This window comes from Strix uralensis, chromosome 5 (assembly GCF_047716275.1).
Source record: "Strix uralensis isolate ZFMK-TIS-50842 chromosome 5, bStrUra1, whole genome shotgun sequence".
In the NCBI taxonomy this organism is placed as follows: Eukaryota; Metazoa; Chordata; class Aves; order Strigiformes; family Strigidae; genus Strix; species Strix uralensis.
Genome location: NC_133976.1, coordinates 60,970,343 through 60,988,276, shown reverse-complemented (window position 1 = coordinate 60,988,276; position 17,934 = coordinate 60,970,343). Strand labels below are relative to the sequence as shown.

General features: G+C 41.4%; 1 protein-coding gene across 1 annotated transcript in view; it reads right to left on the bottom strand.

The window, feature by feature from the left end:
• SYN3 (synapsin III) overlaps window positions 1–15,831 on the bottom strand; it is a 251,896-nt gene extending 236,065 nt beyond the window's left edge. Inside the window, exon 1 of the mRNA XM_074871316.1 lies at window positions 15,737–15,831. The gene's annotated coding sequence lies outside the window, so the exon portion shown is untranslated. The remainder of the gene's footprint in view (window positions 1–15,736) is intronic.
• Window positions 15,832–17,934: the final 2,103 nt, after the last annotated feature.

The following is a 17,934-nucleotide window of genomic DNA, read 5'->3' as shown; positions in this document are numbered from 1 at the left end:
CTTACACTATAATGTGCCTGAGGCAATGCCCTCATCTTTCTTACAGAGGGCAACAGTGAACCTACCCCAGGCCAATATTCTGTGTGATGTAATTCCAGCCAACAATAGAGAATTATGAGATTATTCCAATGCAAATGCATTGTTAGGAAAAAGGGTCATCTGCTGCCTCCCCTACATTTTCCTCACACCATTTCCATCACCCTGATTTGCTGCTCTTCTGTCTATAGAAGAAAAGAGTGATCCTGTTGTGCAACTACCTCCTTTTCCAGTAATTTGTTGCTTGAAGGAACAAAACTAAATTACTTTTAATTTCACTTTGAAAAACTGTGCTTTGCAGCTTCTTTTGCAGAAATAGAAAGGAGCTGATTTTCTTCTGAATTGTGTTGTTCTTTCTTAACATTGTGTGCTTGGTAAATTATATTAGCACAGCATGAGGTTGGCACAAGATATATGATGAAGCCTCAACTGTAAAATCAAAACTGTTTGGCTGGAAGAATAAAGAATATTGCCCCTGCCCCTTCTATCCATGATATTCAGGGAAGAGGAAAAGACAGTTTGGCTATGTTCTCTAATTTGTCATTAAAACATATAGATATATTCTACAGCAAATTCCTACTGACTGATGCTAAATGCCCAACTAATTTTTAGGCAGAGATCAGAAGAAGTGACAAATATACAAAATCTGCATTAAGTCAGTTTTAATATGACATATATTGTACTTTCTTCTCTTGGATCAGAATCAACCTGCAGATGTTATTTTAAAGAGTTTCACTCAATCTCTGTAAAGAGTCCTGCCAACTGTATAGACTGGATGGTTAATAAGGAAATCCAAGATAAATGATTCAGAATCTAGCCCTGATATATTTCCTGTCAAAAGAAACAACTTCTACACTTCCTCAGTGTATGACATTTTAGTATGCCTCACTGGATAAATTTGTCCAGGACAGTCAATCCACTGAAGAGATATGTTGCCATGAAACACACCCCTTTTGCTACTTCCATAAGGCACCTCTAGATTTCAGATAAATTCAGATGCCCCGAAGAAAAATATTTCCATTAAAATAGACAAAATTTTCTTTTGGATCAATTTGATGTTGAATAATTTTTTTTTCTGTTCAAGTTTTCAATGGACAAGGGTTTTGAATATAATGAAATGCCAAGCAAAAAGCATTAAAGGGGCTTGATATAATTTTTATTGAAGTTCTCTCTGAAATCCTCTACTCAGTTTTTATAACCAGCTTTGAAACTTTCATACTGGCTATTTCACGTGGCATGGCTTCATCCATGCTGAAGACCATAAAAATGTAGTTATCTTAAAGGGACCCTCCACCTTATCTGTCTCACCCTAGCAATAAGAAAATTCTTCAGAAACAGGTTTAGAAACCCTTAGGTGCAGTTACCTGCAGCACTGAACTTCAAATTCAGCTGTTTTAGCCCTGAGGGAAGCTCACACTACAGAAAACCGCATTTTTTGAGACCTTTGATATAATACTTTCAACGTCTTAAATATCCATGGGTAATGTTAAGACAGGGTAGGGCAGAGGTCTCCCAAACCCGAGGGAAAGGGAACGAGGAACTGCCTCAATTTCAGGTAACGGCCCATTAAGCATCTCCTTGGCTCAGCACCTTGGACAAGGGAACAAAGGCAAGTCCTCGGAGAGCAGCCACCTTCCCACTCATGACCACACGCATGAACTGAGTGGTGCTCCTTCCCAAAAGAAAGGAATCCGTGAGGCTTTCTTGGTCAGGAAGACTCCAAGAAGTACCAGAGTTTTGACATTAGTAATAAGGATGCTAGAGAATAAGTATGGAGAGAAAAAAGTGGATGAAATATGAATAGAATCTCCAAATTACCTGCATTACCGATAGATTAAGTAAGAGCCTGCAGTAGCTGCAATGTAGAGGCAGTGAGGTGAAGAATACTTCTTAACCACCACAGCTATATACTGTTCCAAACATTTTAAGTCCACCCAAGGATAAACAATATGAAAAAATATAGAAGTAGAAAAAAAATAAAGGCATGTGTAGTCAGAGAATTACTCCTTCTGCAACTCATGATAATACAGCATAATAGTACGTTGTGATAATATGTGAGTTTTTAAAGGAAGAAAGGAAAGCAACTAATATGATAAACTCAGTGGATGGGACATATCTAAGTCATAAATGGGCTTAAGACTCAATGAATTCTCAGAAGAACAGGTAAAGACTACACTGAAATTCTCTAGAATTTCCTAGGTATCTCTTTCTTTTTGATACCGTGCTTCAAGAAAACCAAAGCCCCAGCTGTTTTGTCAGTCTGGCCCTTATTTATAAACTTAGCTTATTCACTAGAGAGGAACAATTAACCTTTCAGCAAAAATACCAGTTCATATACTTAAGAAATGGCATAGAATAACTGATGTGCAGTCTGAAATTAAACCACAGAAATCTTTTAAGCTCTTGAACAGACTAAAGAAGATAAACTATTAAAACAGGAAGACATATTCATTGAAGGTGCCTGCTGAACTGATCACACCAGTCTAGTGACAAGAATAGCTTCCTTGTTATGTATTGCAACATATCACAATAAGCTAGCATCCATTGAAGTAGAGAACTTCAGTCCAAAATAGTTCTAAAAGATGTAACTTTTCTGAAGAACTGCTTTCAGACTACATACCTTTCTATTAACCTGTGAAGCAATATGGTCAAATAGTGTAATTAAGCAAATGGGATCAGAAATCTGACAAATGCCTTCAGTCCCATGGTAATTTACTGTAACTTACTTAGCAAGAAATACTGACAGCTTAGCTAATAACTAGAGGGTAGTTTTGAGTTTCATCAGCACAACTAGTCTGGGCATTCTCCAAAAGGACTTCACCACACTTGAGAAGAGCTATATTTACTGGAGGGACCACCATCAGTGAAGACATCTACATTGTTCAGGAAATCAGTTCATGCTGCTGATGTACATGTGTTTAAGAAGGCTCAAACTGTTGTGTTGGGTGTTTTTTGTCTAGTCTTAGAGCAGCACTTGCCAACAGTGTTATGCCACAATCAGAAGGAGTTTGAAAAAAATTTCCATATCTGTTTATTTGCAAGACTTTTACAGAAGATGAGTAATGGTTGCATACAAAACCTTGAGGAATTTTGTGTCAGAAGGAGATCTAATAAAACACGCACTGAATTCTGAATTCAGTCAAATGCCTTTTTACCTTCCCCAAGAGGGGAAACAAAGCTGCTGTCACAGCAGAATGTGTTAGTGTTCCATTTCAGAGTTATATGTAGAGAGACTAATATTATCTTTGCAGAAATGTCAATAGTAAGCTTCCCAGAAGACAGAAAAATCGAGCTCATGTGGGGGCATGCACACACACACACATATATATACGAAGACTTAAATTGCAAAGAGCCTGAAGGAAACTGGCTACATTTCAATTTTAAGTAGAAAAATCAATCTCTCAGACTAGACAATTATTCCCACAGGGCGAAGGCTGGAATATTTTCTAAACTTCTGTTATCATTCTGAAATATGGTACAGGGCATAAATGTGTCAGCATATGTTTGATATTGTTATTAACAAGGAAGAAACTGAAGAAAATAGTGCATTATTGTGTTCTGAGGGACTCTTTGGACATGGATAGGGTACCAGTTTGACTAAAAGACTGAATCCTGGCCTAATTCAATTACTATGAGGAATTTAATTACTCTCTCTCGTTAGAGGGGGTGTGCAAAGGTGTCCAACAGACTTAGATCTGCATACTCAACTTCCATAGCTAGGTTAGGAAATATCACCTAAAGCATGCTCTGACATATTAATGAAAACTTAAAAATCCAGAGCAAGGACTAAGAAATATTGAACCAAAGGGACCTTCAAATGAGTGGCTGAATCTCTAGATCAGACAGACCATCTAGCTCGTCCAGATCAGTTTAACTTAGTTTAAGACACAACAGCCAGGTGTGAGCTATATCCAGATTATTTAACATGAGTGCAAAGTTTGCTGTAATGAAACAAAGTAGAAAGTTTTTGAAGGCAGTAGAAGGTTTTAAGACTGTGGTTAACTTTTTTCTCTACTGCCATTTTTACAACTCAGCATAATGTGTTATACCTTTTCCTGAAACTGAAGCTCCTCCAGAGATGTTGCTTAGACACTCCCTTTTCAGAGGGAGCTACAGACCATACTAGTGCCCGGTACCTCCTCTGCTTTGAGCTTTACATACTACTTATAAAGCTGCTGATCAAGTTCCTTGAAAGAAATGTGAACAGCAAATAAACACAACAGGTTAAAAAAAAAAAAAAAAAGAAAAAAAAAAGAGACTGTATTTCTCACATTTTCAAAAATTGCTTAACAACCTCAACCATTCTCAAAGTGTCAGTCACTAAGTTACTGTACTGGGTCTGGCTGATCTGGAATTGGTTTTCCCCTGTAGCAGCCCTCATGGTGCTGTGTTTTATGTTGGGAGCTGGCAGGGTGTCGATAGCACACTGGTGTTGTGGCTACTGCTGAGTAGTGCTTACACAGCACCAAGGCTCCTTCCAACATTCCCCCCCCTCAGTGGGATGGGGTGGGCAAGATCTTGGGAGGGGACACAACCAGGACAGCTGACCCGAACTGACCAAAGGGATATTCCAGACCATATGACGTCTACTCAGGTATAAAGCTGGGAAAAAGAAGGAAGGGGGTGGGGTCACCCTTGGTCCTCCGAGGCAACCACTACACGTATTGGAGCCCTGCTTCCTGAGAAGGCCCGACATTGTCTGTTAATGGGAAGTAGAGAATAAATCCGTTTTCTTTTTTTTTTTTTGCTTCTGCACGCGGACCTTTGCTTTGCTTATATTAAAACTGTTTTTGTTTTACCCACAAGGGTTGGTTTTTTTCTATCTTATTTTCTTTTCCCTCTTTGCCCTGTTGAGAAAAAAAAGGGGGAAGGGGGGGAAGTGATAGAGCAACTTGGTGGGTACCTGGCATTTAGCCAAGGTCAAACCGCCACAGTTACATTTCCATGGATCTCAAATAAATTAAACACAGAAACTAAAATGTTAAACTTCAGCCTGACTTCAGGCAGACTCATTTTCTACTGATGTTTCTAAGTCAATATATGTTTCTTCCTAAGTCACTATATGTTTCTGTGCCCTGTAAATGAGGTGTCAGATTCTCAATGTCCTCTCCTCTCCCCCTTCATCAGTTCCCCTACTGAGTTCCTGGAAGATAAATAAAACACCAGTCTGCTCACCTGAAGCATACATCTTCAACAGTGAGAAACACTCCTATCACAGTAAGACAGCAAGACACACAGCTGCATGCCTGAGTGACTATTTAGTTTGCTACAGCACTCTACAGACTAACAGACTTTGGGATACAGCTTTGACTTGGGGCAGTCGGCTTCTGGAGCCATCTAATCTTCACCCTTAGAGGCCAGAGACACATCAGCTCCTATACTCAGCTTATGCTTTCTTGTCATGTTGACCACATATTTACAGTTCCGGGTGGTAATCTAGTACTATAGGAATGTAAATATTAACTATTGATGACAAGGGTGAACACATGTCATGCAGTTACCACATTTTTATACACTATTTGCAGGTTGAGTGCATTTTGCCTACCAGTGGTGGGACAGGCCAGCAAATATGCCAGGATATCAGAATGGCCACAAAGCTGCTGTCTACTTCATGTATACCAGAGCCAAGATAGCTGGGGAGGAGTGGGGCACGTGGAGCAATAGGTCTTGCTGGGAAGAGGAAGAAAAGAATATGCCTACATCCAGGGATGCTACTAGACCAGAGAGAGTGGAAGAGATTAGTGTTCTACAGATGCACCCAGACAGAGCCACTACAAATGGACAACCTGCATACTTTAACCAAAGCAACTGTTTAAATATCACCATCAGGAGGAATTCTGATCTTCTCTACCTGTCTTTTCAAAAGAATGACAAGAAGAAAATTGATAACTCCTCTCTCCCCACCCTGGACACAATACTTTGGCAACACTGAGTAGTGTCAGACAGGAAAAGGGGAGCAGAGCGGAAGATAGATTCTAGTCTTTCTCTCATTGGGTTTGCAATGGAAATCACAATGATTGATAAATGTGTTGCCAAACAAGCAATATATGTTTACTCATTTTGGTTCATTTGTCTCCATGGAACCCGTCAGAGAAAATTAATCTCCTAGCTGAAAGTAAGCTGTTGTCAGAGCCAAACTCTTCCAGCTTGCCTGCAGGGAATTCTTTGCCTTTCATTATGACTGAAGGCCTGTACTGCACTACTGAGCTGCACCTCATTAAATCAGCACTGAGCAGACTTCAGAGAGCTACTTCCTTCCTACAGACACCATGACAGTCAGAGCTTGCTGCTGCCATGTGGAAGGAGCTGCTGCATGTCAACACACAGACATTTGCTGCAGCTAAAGGTAGATGTAATTAGGAGACACACAGTCATGTTAACAATTTCAGTACCAAATTTCCCTGCTGCCTCCCCTCCCTTTTGAATAAGAAACAGATAACATGTTATATTTTTTGTTTCAGCAGCCTGTTTTGTAATCTCTTTCTAGATTACTTCCATCAGCTTTGAGAAAAATTTGGCACATGGCAAACTCTTTGACTCAGACTTGGGTCAGTATGAAAGACTTCATTAGCAAAGCTTCTTTCTTGCCACAGAGTGCTTATGCACTTTACATTAAAGCACATATTTAAACACATCTGCAGACTTTGTTCCACCAATTTGCAGAGAGTGGTGGGAGGGGAAAAATGAAACGCTGGAGACATGGCCTTTAAAAAGATGCTCGTCTTTGTAGCCAACCCTTTCAGATAAAAGGAAAACAGCCCCATGGAGCAGCTACTGAGAGCAAGGATAAGACAAAGCACTTCCCTGCTAATTCTGTCCCCAAATCTAAGTGCAAAACCTATTGTTTATGGAGCTGAATAGCTCAAAATAGCTCAAATTTTTAGCCTTAGCCCATCGCTCCAGCCTGTCCAGATCTCTCTGCAGAGCCTCCCTACCCTCGAGCAGATCAACACTCCCACCCAGCTTGGTGTCGTCTGCAAACTTACTGAGGGTGCACTCGATCACCTCGTCTAGATCATCAATAAAGATGTGAAACAGGAGTGGCTCCAAAACCGAGCCCTGGGGGACACCACTGGTGACTGGATTTAACTCCATTCACCACAACTCTTTGGGCCCGGCCATCCAGCCAGTTTTTTACTCAGTGAAGTGTGTGCCCATCCAAGCCACGAGCAGCCAGTTTTGCCAGGAGAATGCTGTGGGAAACAGTGTCAAAGGCCTTACTGAAGTCGAGGTGAACTACATCCACAGCCTTTCCCTCATCCAATAAGCAGGTTGCCCTGTCATAGGAGGAGATCAGGTTTGTCAAGCAGGACCTGCCTTTCATAAACCCATGCTGACTGGGCCTGATCATCTGGTTGTCCCGTATATGTTGTGTGATGGTACTCTGGATGAGCTGCTCCATCAGCTTCCCGGGCACCGAAGTCAAGCTCACATGCCTGTAATTTCCCGGATCATCCTTCCGACACTTCTTATATATGGGCATCACATTGGCCTGTTTCCCATCTGTTGGAACCTCCCCGGTCAGGCAGGACTGCTGGTAAATGATGGAAAGCGGCTTGGTGCTTTCATCATGGTAGCTAAAATATAAAATATTTTCTTTCTAGAAGTATATTTCTGGAAGGATGAAGACCTTCCCACACCCATCCTTGCTTGCTCCCTCCAAGAAAACTATTTCCAGAGACAGCTTAAAGATCTGTAATAGCTACTCGCTCATCAAACTCCATTGCTTTAAGTATGTGAAAAATCAAGTATAATTCAGTCAGCACATATAATATGCAGAACTGTACCATCACTAAGTACAACTTTTATTACTCAAATCATGTTTGTTTTATGAATGTACTTACCCACTGACTAATAATGTAGTGCATTTCTTGCTAGACAAAGCCTCTACCATGGAGGGAAATGTGTTGGAAGTAGGAAACATAAGTGCTGGCTTGTTAAAAAAATTAAGAGGAAATCTGTGCTCACATGCTTCAGAAACAGCATGTAAAGAGGGACTTACTAACTAAGAATGAATAAGATTTCTAAGGAAAAAGCTAGGAAATACGAACATGTCTTAGGATATGCTCATTATAATGTGTAGTATACTCCCAAGTTTATGGACACTTGTAATATAATATTTGCAAGTATATAGATGAAATGACAAAGGTATATAATTGGGCAATTACAAATAAGAGCATTTTGAAGGAGTGAAGTTCTATGATACAGCTACTCTAAATGCTCTCGCACTGTTCTTAGAATGAATATTTTACAGGTCCCTTTCAAGATTTCCTAACACTCCCAAATCAGGCTTCAGAAAAAAAATCCCTCCTCTCTTCAGGTTTCCCCATCATGGATTTCACATCTAATTGGAATATCTGCTACATATGCTCTCCTTGCATAAACAATCCCATTTAAGAATAGTTAATTACAAACACTGAATTTCTCAATGAACAGACAAGTTCAGTTTGGCAGGCCAGCCCCCATGATTTCAAAGAAACATGTTCCACTTTAAAAAAAATACACAGGAAATAGACATCACAAGTTTCCTTCCCTCACCTAATGGGACTAACAGTGCTCAAACTCCATGGGGAAGTCAGTTACAGCTTTGAAGGCTTAACTGACAGGCTATTATTTCCATAGTTTCCACACCAACTGTTTAAATATTTAATCTCTTGACATGTCTTAATGATATTCCTCACTGCCAAAGGTTTAGCTTTCTGCACTTTTTAGCACTTACTAGCTGCCCAGCACCCTGCTGTTGAAGTCCCAGTAGAGCCCTGTAGGGAGCCAGCAACCAAAGAGTTAAAGCTAGAGCCAAATGGCATACACACAATAATTGTAACTAGCCTGCTTAATGAGTGTAGCAGGTTATTTGTGACACAACCTCAAGCAAGTGAAAAACCACGAATGAATTTGATGCATTCCTATACGGCATGGCTAAGCACAGGGGCTTTAGCAAGTTTAAGGAGAAACATGAGAAGGCAAATGGGGTTAAACAGCTTAGATGGCAGATGTTCTTGTCCCTGAAAAGAAAATGCGTTCAATTATTCATGTTCAATTTAAACTGACAGTAAAGCCAGCTTCAACAGAACAGTTCTTCTGCATTATTCATACCATCGAGCAAGCAGAGCCTCTGCAATGAGATGTTTTTGCAGATGGAGGAAGCCTACAAATGGTTCAGAAGCTGGGCTGGTTCATAAACTCAATGAAGAGAGTCTGTGTGAGCAAGATATAAATATGAAAATCCATTGAGTGTTTCTGTGAGTGTATAGATAAGGCTTACATCACCCGGAAGCTACAGAGGCTTAGAAACATCTTTGAGGTAAATTTTCAACCATCAGCAGGAGGAAGCAATGAAGTTTTGATCTCAGGTGTCTGGTCCTTGTACCTGTTATCCTGCAGGATACAGCAGTACTGAAGAAATCCATTTAACATAGTGGTTACTGCATCACAACAGGCTTTTTGTGTTCACTTCTGCTTAAATGAAGGGCCATGGAATCCTAGTTTCTTGAAAGACCCCAGCTAGTCTTCAGAGAAGCTTCAGGAGGCAGCTGCATCTCTTTGTTATGTCTCTCAAGGAACATTAAGAGCTGTGCTCCTCTGGCCATCAACAGCTGGAAGAGCTGCTCAGGTCTGTGAAAAATCACAGAGGGTAATCAAAAGGTACAGAGGGTACCTGCAAATGAAGTATCTCAGAAACTACTTTGTAAGTACAAATTTTAAAGAAGTCTGGGAATATGCTTTGGCATCATGTCTCTTGCTTATGACCACAGAGCAGAGCCCTCCTGCAAGAATTATATGGCCCCATGCAATCACAAGTTAACTGAAAGTAGGACCTGCACCTTTCAAAGTCACCTCTTCTGTTCTTTGAACCTGGTGACCTACACGGATGCATTCATAGACCCCAAATTTCCCTACAAAAGCTGTCTCTTTTAGCCACGAATGGGCTGGAGAGACACAGTAAGTCTCTTTGAGCAAGCAGACTAAGCCCTATTCTGCAGGCAGAGAAGACATGCTCTGAAGTGCTATCAGCACAGCTGAGAAATCAGTTTTTCAGGGAACCTCAGAAGATGTCCCTCAAAGTGGCATAGACTGAGATGGTTCCCTTTCACTCCAGCTGATTTTTCCAGTCACAACAACAGCTCTGCATGAGAAACACTGCCTCCATTTCTAGTCTAAGGGAAGCTGCTATACAACAAAGTCTTATCAGTAAATCCCACCATTATTTGCAAGCCAAGATGGCCTCCCTGGGCTATGCTGCTACACTTATTTATAATCACAGGTGTGCAAACTCAGCTACAAATACGAACCTGAGGCAAGCAAGGGGCTCTGAACATTAAAAAGGAATGAAACGTGGAAGAGACCACTGACTACAGCCATATAGGACTGAGCATTAACACAGCCCTCGAGGTGCATGGAGGAAGATAAATGTCCCACCATAGATAGGCATTCAAAACAGTTAGCTCACAAGATACCACAATGGAGAGAGAATAGTACCAAGCTGTAAGTTAAGACCACATGACAGCAGCTCCTTTTAGTACTTCATGTTTTGTGAAAGACCAGAGCAGAGATAGCACAGCCCTGTAATCCACATGGGGGATCTTAGACTGACCTCTTGCAGCAAGCATACACTAGTGTAAAACCAACAAGGCACAGCAGAACTCTTGCTCTGCCTCCTCTGTATTACTCACCTCTGGTGAACATCCATGTGCACATGTTTTCTAGTGACTGGTGTCACTGTGCAAAGCTCATTTATCCAACATCAGCTTCACTTGTGTTGCATAACAAAATCCCTTATTCCTACTAAGTGGTCTACACCGTACTTCTTACCAGCTGAGAATTTGTTCTTCTATTTCAGAGGCTGAAGTTCGCCCTCTACAGAGCAGACCTAAAACTTCTGTTGAAATTCCTGCATCAAGTCCAGAACCCATCTTTGGGATATAAAGCATTTTGAGAATGAGCGCCAGGTTTTTAATAAAAATTTAAGTCACAGAGACCTCATGTCTTCCCTGCAATTAGTCATCCCATTAACCAATTATACTCACTATTGGGAGCTGGAACTCAATTTTTAGTCAGATTTGGTGTCACTTCAGGTGCCAGAGACTGTGTATCAGAGATTTTTATGTTGGAGAGCCATCTAGCAGTAGACTCAGTGCTTTGTAGACTCTTGTAGCACACTAATTATCTTTCATATGAACGAACTAAGCATGAATTTTGCTACATACATTTTCCTGAATTAGCCTTGTAAACATTTTCTAAATCTTTCCAGACCTCTCCCACCACCAATTATTCTTTTTGAAATGTAGGCACCATAGACAGATGAAATAGAAGTACTCAGGGACTTAATAAGGGGTGACAGCATTACTATTTTACAGGTTATCATTTTACTGATTTGTTAATTGCAGGGTTGCCTCTTGCTACCCAAACCAATTGATTTTCAGAGCTTTATGTACTTTCACATCATCTGTTGCCCACATGCTACACAGTATCTTGATTTTTCACTGTGCTTTTCATTGGAATCAAAGTATTCTGGATGGGATTTCAAAGATCCACCTGGAGTTTATGGAACGTACTTTATGGAAAATATTTTATTGCCAAGACGAACCCAAGCTAAACATAGCAACATCCTGCCTTTGCATTCGTACCACAGGAAAGTGCACACCCTTCCCTTAAGGGCTACTAGACCTGGCTTCTCCCCACCAGTCTTGGCACAAACCACAGCACTGAAACACGGCAGCAGAGAATGACGTGTCTTGGAACCAAGGCCTTCATCTCCCTAGCAGAAAGCATGCTTATTTTAGCAGTATGATTATAATAGCAGAAGAGTAAGCACTGAAGTAAGAGGAAAAGGGAGAGAAAAAATAAGTCAAGATCAAGAACAGTGCTGAACCCTGGTGCAGTGAGAACACAGTCAGATATTATCTGTTTTGCAGATGTACTTGTCATTCAGACAAGTGACAGACACCAGTCTGACTTTATTCATAGTCCTTGAACAAACTCACTGATGTAGGTAACCCCAGACTTACACAAGCCAGAATCTGTCCCTGAGCATTTCAGAAGAACCCTCTCTTAGAAAGGGATTTCTGACAATACACCAGTCCTCAGGCAGGCACAGACCTGACTGTGAACAGCAAAGCAGAGGGCAATGCAGCTCTTCCTCTCCTGCACCCTCATCCATCCCCTGCTTCCTCCATGACCGAAGACAATGTGAGCTGGCAATGCTGCAACAGAGGACCAGGGGATGGTGACAATAGAAAAGTGAACTCATCATGGCCCTTCTGGTAAATCTACATGTGAGTCAGTCTCTTGCATCTGTATCAGTAGTACCCACTCTGTATACTCAAATGCAGCCAGGAGGCCAAACTTCTAACAGGCATCTAAGCCACAAGTCTGGGCTAATCTGACCTAATTTTTATTATTTATTTTAACAAAAAAAGATTCTAGGCTTTTTTTTTTTTTTTTTTTTTTAAGAAAAAACTGAAAATATGACAGAAGTGAAGATTATGGGTACAGGAAATAAAAATATTATTTTAAAATTTAAAAATATGTATGATGATGTTTAAGATGCTCAGCAGTCAAATTATTTTCTTTTTATTATGGAGGGTATTACTCCTAATTTTTTTCTTGCTTTGTTTTAGCTAATATTGCTACTTCAAACATATCTGAACCCCAGCCCCTTTAGATGTTTTTCCTCCACACTTGGTTTATTAATTGAATAACATAAGCCCTTCAGATCACTAGCAGGCCACAGGATCCAGGGATCACCTGTGATACACCTAATTGCATAGACTTCTTGGAAGTATAAGCTACTGAATTTCCTTCTATGCTGAAAGGAAAGAAGCCACAGCTTACAGAGAATCAAAAGTTATCTCTTCCCTCTAAAGCATCTTTTCTTATTGGGGGGAGCTCACATAACACAGAGATTAACACTTCCATAGTTCAGTGTCTTTTAAAGAAAACACACCCACTTCCACCGGCGTGTCTGAGAAACAGCTCTGCCCGCCCGTGTGCGAGGTTACTGCCTGCCCACGCACCCTCCAGAGGGGTCTGAGCCGTTCTGCTCCCACCATCGGCTGCAAGATCCATCACCCCTCGCCTTCCCTTATGTTTGTTTTCCAGGATGAGCACCGCTATTTCCCAGGAATAGCGATCAGGAGGCACCATCTAGTGGTGCCCAGAAAACCCACGCCTTTCATCTGGGTACAGTTTCTGAGACCTAACAGAAATAGTTTGTGTTATTCCATTCCAGACAGGGAAGGAAATCTAGTATAAGGCAAGACAGTCCTGCAGAAACAGGTATGACAAGCAATTGATCACTAGAATCCTGTACAGGCTCTAGACTAAATTAAGCTTCATAAAAAGACTGAACAGGGTGTTAGTGCACAATACATGTTGAGGGGAGCAGAGAGCTGGGGTGTTACCCCTGTACATTGCCTCAGGACATTCAGGCTTCCAGAGCCACAGGTGGTGCTCCCAGACCCAAGATGTCCCTTATCAAGACAAGGGCTTACAAAAAATAGGGTCCTTATACCAAAGCCTGACCCTGAAAATCAGATAGTTTTGTTAAAGGGAGCAACTCCATTTTGATGATGTGGCTGTTCAGTGCAAAAGTCAGTATGAGGACAATTAGACTCCTAGAGTTTTTTAAAGCCTATCTTTCCCTCAGCTTTTCCCTTTGACAGCTACTTGTATCCCTCTACCTGTCCTTCTTCTGTCTTACCTTTGGAAAGCCAAAAAGGCAGACACTGATACAAACTAAGAAACAGACCTTGTCTAGTTACATGCACTCAAATGAGTTACTAGGAAATATATATGCTGTGAAATTAATGACCTTCAGTGATAAAACACGGATTCTTGTCCCATGGTGAATATAGGATTTTTTGGTGTTAAGGAAAATAGCAATGAGCTACGTTCACAAGGCTAGCAGTCCATACACAGCATTTGCTATAGTTATATGGCACAATCTAAGTTTTCAACCTTTCTTACCTTCCAGGAGCATATCATGACATCTATTCTTTACGTTCACTTCAGCTCTCCCATCTCCAAGAAAACACCCAACAAGGCAGTTTCCCTGGAGGCTTCCTTTAGGTCAAAGCCCCTCAGTAAGCATTTGCTCAGTTTTTGACATACCTCTCCAAGCACCGTCAGCCCTCCTCCAAGAGCCTCATAACTTCTCACAACATTGTAAGCTCATTCAACACTTTTACTAAACCAACATAACCTCTAATCAAACAGGGATAGGAGATCCCTCCTGGACTTTTAGAGACATCCACCACACCCACCAGTGAGAGTCATCTGATTGATTGCCCAGGTGATACAACACAGGCAAGGCTGGGCTCAATGCCCATCAGTGATGCTGGGCAGCAATTGGTTTTTAAGTGGGGAAAATCCCACTGGGGGAAACTCATTGAGGCTGGTTTTCTTAGGGCATGTTTCAAAAGCAAAAGAATCAGTACCCCAGAATTTGGACATGGATGACGTTAATTCCTTTGTTACAGGCCTGTAATCACTCACTCATAAAAACTGCGTAAAAACTACTGCAGGTCCCAAACAGTTTTATATCCTTCAAGCACTTTACAGGTCAAATTACTCCTTGCCTACTCTAAGCAAAATGGCTAAGTGAGAACTCATGACACGGGAGGTAGCACTTGCCCATAGACTCACTAGGCTTTTTAAAGGAGTAGGAAACCCTTAGCTTTTAGAAATAGAGTATTTTAAGATACATTACCAATGCTAATTGAAAACAGATTTGCTGCTGGGCTGCAGTTGCCAACATGTCAGCCAAGGAGACCATGAAGTTGTGGGTAGTCTCCAAAGCAGGGATAGCTTTTTAACTTCACTGTTCTCTCTCATGGTCTTGCACTGACTCATAAGAGCTATAAATGAAAAAGACTATGAAAGAGCTATGATAGTAGTAGTGGTAGCATTATTAATTGGTGCTTTCTTTGTGGTCTGGTTATGACACAGATAGAGTATCTCTTAGAATTAATAAAAGGCAAACAACAGTGCAAAGTGATAGAACAAGGTTTCATCAATTGTTATTCTTGTATTTCACTGGTTGTTTTTTTTTTTTTTCTTCTCCTGAAAAATGAAGAAAGCCCACAGGTCAAACAGGACTATGTACTAAAGTACACAGGTCTTTGCATTGCCAGACAAAAGCCTGTTCCTTAGATGACAAAACCACTTTGTTTTTTCCTGATGCCCTTTTGTTTCACCCTCCACGTACCAGAGCTTATCATACAATGGTTGCTGGCAGAGCAATGAAGAAAATGAAACAAATGCACCCTTAGCACACCACATAAATTTCAATAGAAGTTTGCCAGGGCTGCATTTGGCCTAGTACACATATATAGTAATTCCAGCAAGCTTTTTGTTGTAGCCATTATCAGATAAACGGTGTTATTATCCTTAAGAGGCAGGGCAAGCAGAGGACAGAAACAAAGATGTTTTGGGACAATGTTTGGATGTAATGAGGCAATAGGAAGCTGGCAAACTAGATTGTTGGCTAGAGAAAGTTGGTGGGTCCTGGGAAAGGCAGGATTATTGTGGTCAGCTTGGTAAAAAGCACTGATTAGAAAAAGCCACTCAGTCACCTCTGTGGCTGTAGAGGTCCTGCAGTGTGGCAGAGCAGTGGAGAGAAGCCACGGCATCTGCAGAGAGGTTACTGAAGAGGCTTGCTCCTGCCTCCGGGACAGCAGGAGAAAGCCAGAAAACTCACCCCATGTTGCATCACTGTTAGGTGGGCTGGGGGCTCTTGAACCTGGCTGGGGCTCCCCTCTCATGCTGGAAATCTGAAGCAAACTTGCGTTGTCAGCAGAATCCTACTGCTGGAAAACGAGAAAGAGAAGAGTATCAGCCCTGCAAGTAGATGGCCACAGGAGACTTAATTCTGGGTACCTCCAGATGAACTGTGACAGGTAGAAGAGTCTCTCTGTGCCCAGTACTGGGGGATGGGTAATCCAAAATTGCTTTGAATGTATATAGTAAGATAATTCAGCCCTGGTCAGCAAAGTGGGCCTACAAAGGATCAAAGGTAAAAAAGGATTATTAAATCCTCCTGGATTACAAGGGAGCCCAGGTGAAATTTTATCCTGTCACAAACCTGCGTTTGTGGCAAAACTGGGCAAAAGAGTTTACCTTTTTTCTACATGTGGCAGACAGTGATATCTGTGCTCTGAACCTCCACAGTGCAGTCTTAAGCTCCATAGTCAGAAAAAAACCCCACTCCAAAATAATCTGAAACCCAAACACCTCATCCTCAGAGATGAAAACACAGCATCCAGAAAAAAAGATCTTTTTCATCATGACTTGCCTGTGCCTCAGTTCCACATGGACAAGCCAGGTTGATGCCACCCTTTCACCTTGGAGGACTTGGTGGGTACCAGGCGCTGCTGGCTGAAGTCTAAGGCACTTTGGCCAGAAGATGCCTATTGCCATTTCACTACAGCCTGTTTTTTTGTGAGGATTGGATAGCTGCTCAGGAGTGATCTGTTTGTGCTCAGTTAGACAAAGATCATGGACAAAGTATCACTTGGATTCTCCTCAGGTCATTTGCAAAGGGTAAGCTGATCTAAACCCAGGACGATACTGAGAGGTGCTCGTTGATGGTTTTTTTCAGTGCCACCTGAGAGCCTTGCTGAGAGGGGGAGGCTGGGAATGTCTGGAGGCAAGGTGTGGCTTGGTCACTTTTTGAGGAGCTCTGGTTATCGTAAGCTAAAAACAAGCTTCATCGGGCTGTTCTCCATCCAAGATAAAGTGGACCTTACTCTAAATTTTACCAGGAAAAAAAATGCTTTAAAAATTGCAGTTATTTCCCTCTCTTTCTTCACTAACTTTTTTTCCACGATCCAGAGCACTCTGCACAATAGTCTTGTTAGTCCCCATTGCATTTGCCTTTATAGCTGTGGATATTTTACGTATAAGCCTTCTTAAGCAGAAGAAAACATATTACTATAATTATGTAACCCTGCACAAAAGTGGAAACAGGAAAGTTTTCACACTATTTGTTTACTTGTGGTGCTTTCATATCATCCAAGGACAATAATGTCTAGCTTCTTTCAGTAATGCTTGAGCCTGAGAAAGGGTTAAGAGTTTTCTTGTAGGTGTTTGCCTCACTTTGCCTCCCAGCTCAGGGCTGAGCTGGTTTTGCATATGTCTCTGAGTGTTCTCTGTCACTTTTTCTTTATCAGTGGCTTACCCTTTTGTGGCATTAATATTTTGTATAGTTAACTACCAGCACAATTACTCTGGTCCTCATTCTCCATACAAAGAAGAAAGCAGCTGCTTTACTGTTTATACTGTCTCTCCAAAGAGAGACATCCTGTAGACATATTTATTTAAGGAATATAATTGGAATTTTCTCACCTGTAACTATAATTTTTTATTTTCTTTTCAGCATCCTCTGCAGATACTGCACTAGAAGCACTCTCTCAGATTAATCAGGCTTTTGTCAAGAAACTTTCCAGAATCATTGAAGTATCAGACTAATACTACAGCTACACTTTGGCGTGCTTTGAATCAGACTGGTCCTCATACTAGAGCCTGTAAGGAGCACTGCAGTGAAAGCCATTTTGGTTAGCAAGTGTAGGATCACAGCACACTCAGAGCAGGAGGAGGATGGAGAGTGGGTGGTGCCAGTGTGACAGCTGAGCCCAGCAACTGGGTCCAAACTCAAGACAGGAGGAAGCCAGACTATGGGGTGGGAGACTATGGCTCTGTCCTCGGTTTCTTGACAGACACTAATATGGGTCTCACCTTGGCATTAACAGAGATCATATGTCTGAACAATGGTTATACTGGGAGCTCTCTTTTAATATTAAACTGTGGCCAAAAGCAGGACCATTTCAGTAACTGTGGGTGTCAACAATAATATAAAGCTTTACAGGGGCATATCTTGAAACACAGATTGTAAAAAAA